General features: G+C 29.6%; 1 long non-coding RNA gene across 2 annotated transcripts; it reads left to right on the top strand.

Annotated features, from left to right (window-relative positions):
• Positions 1 to 1,759: 1,759 nt before the first annotated feature.
• Positions 1,760 to 4,568, top strand: LOC107879718. 2 transcript variants are annotated; one of them, XR_007044165.1, is made up of 3 exons: positions 1,760 to 2,106; positions 3,119 to 3,209; positions 4,494 to 4,568. It is a non-coding gene; the product is annotated as an uncharacterized LOC107879718 (long non-coding RNA). The 2 variants fall into 2 exon arrangements; XR_001677090.2 differs by having other exon boundaries at positions 1,768 to 1,942.
• The last annotated feature ends 1,839 nt before the right edge of the window (positions 4,569 to 6,407 follow it).

Raw genomic sequence — 6,407 nt, forward strand, 5'->3', positions numbered from 1 at the left:
TTTGATTAATTAGCCTTTAAATATGATATTATATATATATATATATACATGTGTATATATATATATATACATATATGTATAAATATGTATATATATACATACCTCGTAATACTTGTCTTACGTTGTTACAACTTCAACAACATACGCGTGTCTACATTGACACAAAATAGTATATCTATTTCCTCAATAGTATGATATCAACATATTATTCAAAATATTTTGATATATAGATTCAGTTATCTAGCTTTCGATTACTGCATACGTCACTACACGAGATATACGTATATATACATATATTCAATTGTCTATTGGCATTTAAATACGTACAATAAATATCACATACACGATTTTACGACCCCATAATAATATACAACGTATTTCACATATACTCAGATGAATTATCAGTTAGTTTATCTTATGTCATTAATATTCTTTCACTATATAATATGTATATACTATATATATACCTATACACACACATATACACACTATCGACTGTATAAAGTTCTAAATATGCACTATATACATTATATACGTACACGAGTATATTATCCAATAATATAATGCGACGTATGTTATATATATATATACTCTGATGAGTTATCGATTAATTTGATTAGCTTACATTAATATAACTTCAACGTACAATAAATTATTACTTCTGTCATTTCAAATCAAGGTATTCAATATGTTTGGATAGATTCTACTAGGTTTTGACTATATTGTTTATCAATCGATCACTACATTATATATAAAGATATTTATATATATGAACTCTTGAATGCATACTATGTACATCATATCCACAAGTATATTACCTACAATAGAACACATTTATTATATTCTAATGAATTATCGGTTATATATTACATTATTATGATTGCAATAGTGGCATAATATCATTATCTCAATGGTACGATATATCACACATATTTATTATACAAAGATTATGCATGTTTAATGTCATTTAATGTATATACAAAGGAAAATATTTATTTTATATATTGAAACATAAGTAAATGATAAAAATTATGTTTAACATCATTTATTTATTTTATTTAATATATTTTTTAGTATAATTTTTTCACAAAATCTAAGCTTGATTGATTTTTTTTATTATTATTATAATATTGGTTATCGACTACATGTGATCACTGTAATTTTAAAAATAATATATTAGATTATCCATATAATTATTTTTTAATAAAAACCGGCCACAAGTGGTTAGTTTCCTAAATATTTTTTAATTCCAAAATCGACCACAAGTGGTCGATTTTTTAGAATTTTATTTTTATTTTAATTAAAAATCGACCACAAATAGTCGGTTTTTTAATTTTTTTTTTTTAAATAAAACCGACCACAAGTGGTTGTTTTTATTTTTATTTTTTATTTGTGAAGAAATAATAATTAATATAAAAATTATTGAAATGATTATTTTGAAAATTTAAAATATAAAAGCGACCACATGTGGTCGCTTTTTTAAAAAAAATTATTTTTTTTAAAAATAAAAAACTGACCACAAGTTGTGGTCGATTTTTTGTGTTCGGTTTTTTTATTTTTTTAGTAATGTATATATAGCTATTGGGACAATTAATTAAAAAAATCATCTCATATTATATTTAACCATCTTAAGAAACGTAACTATTGTAGTAGAAACTTTAATCGCCGCTATAGAGTACCTATAGCTACTGTTATATTATACTGAAATTGAAAACACCCGAATATTTTTCCTTCCAACTCTTTATTTTACCCGCTAATATTAATATATTCATTAAAAAAGAAAAGTAAAACACATAAAATCGAAAAATTAGGGTTAGGACAACCCTATTTCCCTCCTCCCTATTTTCTTCTTGTCTGAGCTAATTAGTTCAACACTGTAAAAACCTTGTAAGAGAAATGGTGAAGAAACTCTCTTTTCCGTCAGTTTCTTGATGAAAAAATTGTATTATCCGAGCTAAGTTTCATTTTTGAGAGTGTTGTATTGATGAAATCATTATAGGGTGTTTTTTGAGCTAATTTTTATCTCCGACTTTACTTTCATCTCTGGCTGCCGTTTATATGATTTTTCAGTGAAAGGTCTCTATTTCTACTAGGTCTTCTTCTCAAGTAGGTTATTTTTGTGGGTTTTGTTTTTTGAATCAATTTTGTGAGTTTTCTTCTCTATTGAAACTGTTTCCATGTAAGAATCAATGGATCTATTGTCTGATTTTTGATAATATCTACACTTAAATCACTAAAAAAGAGAAATTACATTTCTGATTATTTTTGGGGGAATTTTGTTTGGATTTTAGGTGAATTTTGTGGTCTTTTTCTGTTGGATTTGATTTTATCTAGGTTTATTATTTGGGTTTATTTGAGTCATCTTTCAATTGTTAATTACGTTTGTCCAAATATTGTTTGAGTACTAGTTTTTAGTCTCGTGTTTCTTAGTAGTGTTTTCTTTTGTTATATGATTTCAGCTTTGGGTATTTTAGAATCTTAATTTTCATTTGCCATTGAATTGTTATAAGTTGAGCTTTTTGGGGTTATAGGTTGTTCCTCTATGCAGTTTATATGATTAGGTTTGGATATTCTAGAATCTTTCACATACAACTGAATTGTTTGAAAAAATTAAACATTTTAGGGTTATAGCTAGTGGCCTTATGCAGTTTATATGTTTCCAGTTTTGAGTACTCTGGAATTTAAATTCCGTTGCGGTCGAATTGTGTGAAAAAATTGTGTTTTGTGGATTTATTTGCTTCTTTCTCCATACAGTTTATGTGATTCCTGTTCTTGGTATCTCATGTTGTTCTTTTTAAAGCCTAATACATTGGATTGGAATTATTAGTGGTTGTTGTCCCATTGGAAAAATAGTTTTTTGCTTAGCCTGGTATTGTGAGGCAGTAGCTTGCAACTGCAGAAGAGGGTCTTTGATTAGTTGTGATTTGTTGATCATGGGTTGTCTTTGTGGTTATATCAATGTATTATTTATATTTTGATTATTGTAGTTTTCTTTTATGAATATCAATAATTCTTGAGCATTTTCTGATTGCTGATTCTTTCCCTATGGGCATCACTATGTTTTTACTCTTAATTAACATGAATGAAAGGACTAATAACATCTTTGTGTCATGAATAGGTAGGTCCAGGTTTTTGCCGTTGCTGCAGTCATACAAGAATCTGGATTTCTAGCCTCTGCAGTAGTTTACATTATATGCTGGATTTATATGGTATATGGTTCAACATTCTTTCTACTTTCTCAGTTTTTCTTTTCATCTACATTTTTTGGTTTCTTAAGAATCTGTAGAAAACCAGTACACGTGTAAAAGTCAATTATTTAATTCTCTCGATGCCACTATGGTTTCTTCTATATAATAACCTCCACATTAAGAGAATGTTACTGTTTATATTTCTGATCTCTACATATTATTCCTCTTATACTTTCTTCACCCTTCTCTTAAACAAAAAAAAGAACAACCTGGTGCACTAAAACTCCTACTATGCATATGGTCCAGGAAAGGAGCCAGCCATAAAGATCTATTGTACGTATCCGAGCTAAAACAACATAAGTCACAGAGTAGAATCTTTAGTTTACTACTTTTAGATCTTGATTTCGTTGTCAAGAACCTTAGCATGATTATAAGTCGTAGTAGTACTACTACTATTGTTAGTATTACTAGAGTACTCTTAATGATAACAGCATTCTTGGCCATTGGTGGAATGCAAAAAGCAGACTTTTTACCTTTATGGAGATCTAACAAGTCAGTCCCACCAGTAACTCTAGGATAACTCAATTTTTTCAAACCACAAGTGCTTTTTTAGATAGGTTAGTACTACCAGTCCATTGGTACTTCCTGCAGACTGAGTATATCTGAATGACAAACAATACACTCTTAATAAGTTGTATCCTGTCTGAATAAGAGAAATTTAGCAGTCCATGGAATAATTTTGCCTAACATCTTATTAAGTAGTGGTCGACACTGGTTTACTTTAAGCTTGTTGGAGCTCAAAGGTATCCTTGGCATTTAAAAATCATATAATCTTTAACAAAACCTAGTGTACTAAGTATAGCCTCCTATTCCCCAATTTTGTACCTCTTTAAAGTGAATGAAGCTTTTATCAGCATTAGCCCGTAATCTTGAAGTTTTTGAAAACTCAGAGAATCAATCATACAATAGTTTAGCAGATCCTTTATCCCCTTCCTTGAATAGTAACAAGTTATCTGCAAAACTCAGTTGGATAATGTTAAGTTTCTCAAATTTTGGATGAAAGTTAAAATCTAGAATCCTCTTAAACCTCTTCAGAATTCTTGTAAAGTATTCCAAAACTAGGGAAATAAATTTATGTGATGAGAAAATTTTTTCTTTTGTTATCTCTGTATGAATCCGAACGTGTATGGTCATGTTTATATACTCGACTAATACTTTAAGTTTGTGACAATTTGATACTCGAGAAGCCAAGTTTCAGTTTTATGAGTCAAATTCTAATTCATAATTGTTTTAAATTCATTGTAGGTTGAAAACTGTTGCTTCAATAATTTGATATCTTGATACTACACCTCTGCCTCCTATGCCTTGGTCACCAGGAAATGTATCTACTTATATCTGTTTAATGTTTATCGTTCTTTAATGTATGACTTTTCATGATTTGATATTTTTTTTCTTGATGTTCTATCATCTGCTTTGGGACTTTTCAAACCTAACAACATCATTTACAAACCAAAACTGAAGTGACACTTTCAGTTCTCAGTCAACAGATATTCCACTTTCAACCAGTTTTTTTTTGGTGCCCCTTTCAGTTCTTAAGGTTTGATTCTAATATGTGAAGAAGAAAATAAGCCAACAATAGCTTTTTCTAAGCCTCCTTTTAATTTAACTTTGTTGTATAAGTTAGATATTAGTGTTTGGGAATATGTTTGTGTGCATTGATTGTGTTCTAATTAATGGTATCTTTTTGATGGAGAAATTTGATAGTGCTAATATTTATGAGGTTAATTCATTGAAATTGAACATATATTGGGGCTAAGCAATCATTTTCTAAATTTGAAATTTAGCAATGGAGCTTTTTTAATTGTTTTGATTGGTGTTTATGAACTTATAAGGCTGGAACAACACATATTTTGGAATTATCTTATAAAAGATGATTAGAATTTTTTTTAAATAATGCGTAGTTACATGAAAATGAGGACTTTTTTTATGTCATACTGTAACACCCAATCTTAGAATAAGGAGTCCCACATCGGCGAAACACATGAGGGATGCTGGATATATAAGTAACCAAGCCTTACTCCCTAATGATATATTTTAAAGCTGTGTGGGCCTGGGCCAGAGCGAACAATATCACTAGTGGACTGGGCTAAGGGGGGTCTCTTGTGCCTTCATGGTTTGGGATGCCATCGCAGCTAGGACATCAGCCCAGGTCATGACACACACTAGTAGAAAGTGAGAGTGAAAGTGAGTAGAGAAATTATTTATGGTACATATGTGTTTTTTTAATAAGTATGTGCTTCCTTTCTACTAATAGTTTAGTTTGATCATTAACCTTGTCTCTTTTATGGGTTTTGACCAAAGTAAATAGCTTATATGTACAGTAACATGTCTCTAACATTTGAACTGAATATTTAATTAAAACTTGTCTGTTTTTCTGTTTAGGAGTCTATTAGTAAATAGTTTATGTGTTTGTTATTGTTTTTTCTCCCGTTGCTAAAATATGTCAAAAAAATTCATTACTATTATTTCTTTGTTTTATTCTTTATTAAATATATGTTATACAAATTATTTCACATACCTAATGATACTGTTTGTCATTGAATGAGCTTATCTAGGAAATGAAATATTATGCCCTTGTAGCTTGTGCTTTAATCCCTATTAGCATTATCGAGATGTGGTGGAGGATCACTTATTTGATCATGGATTTGCTCCTAAATACACTCACTGGGTTTTCCATGGAGAAGAGGTTTCATCAACAAATATTCAACATTCAAGCAATGTTGATGAAACTTTCGACCAACATGATGATATTGATAAACTACTTCATGATACTTTTAGAAATATAGAAGATGACCATAGGCATGAAGGGCATGAAGGAGTAAGACAAGGACTATATGAAGATGTTAAGAAAGTTTTTAAATTAGTGGAGGAAGGGAAACAAGATTTATATTCGGAGTATAAGAGTTTTTCTAAGTTGAGTTTCACCATCCAATTGTACTTGTTTAAATGCGTTCATGGGCTGAGTAATATATCTTTCTTAGACTTGCTAGACTTGATAAAAGAGACATATAATATATCAAGTTGAGTTTCACCATCCAAAGATCATGTAAATTCTCGCTATGACTTATACGAGATAGGGATATGCAAAGAGCTTCAACCAATTAAAGATGATAATAGTGGAAAAGTTCATCTGGCTAAAGTATGTTTCTCTATGAAATC

Source organism: Capsicum annuum, chromosome 8 (assembly GCF_002878395.1).
Source record: "Capsicum annuum cultivar UCD-10X-F1 chromosome 8, UCD10Xv1.1, whole genome shotgun sequence".
Taxonomy (NCBI): domain Eukaryota; kingdom Viridiplantae; phylum Streptophyta; class Magnoliopsida; order Solanales; family Solanaceae; genus Capsicum; species Capsicum annuum.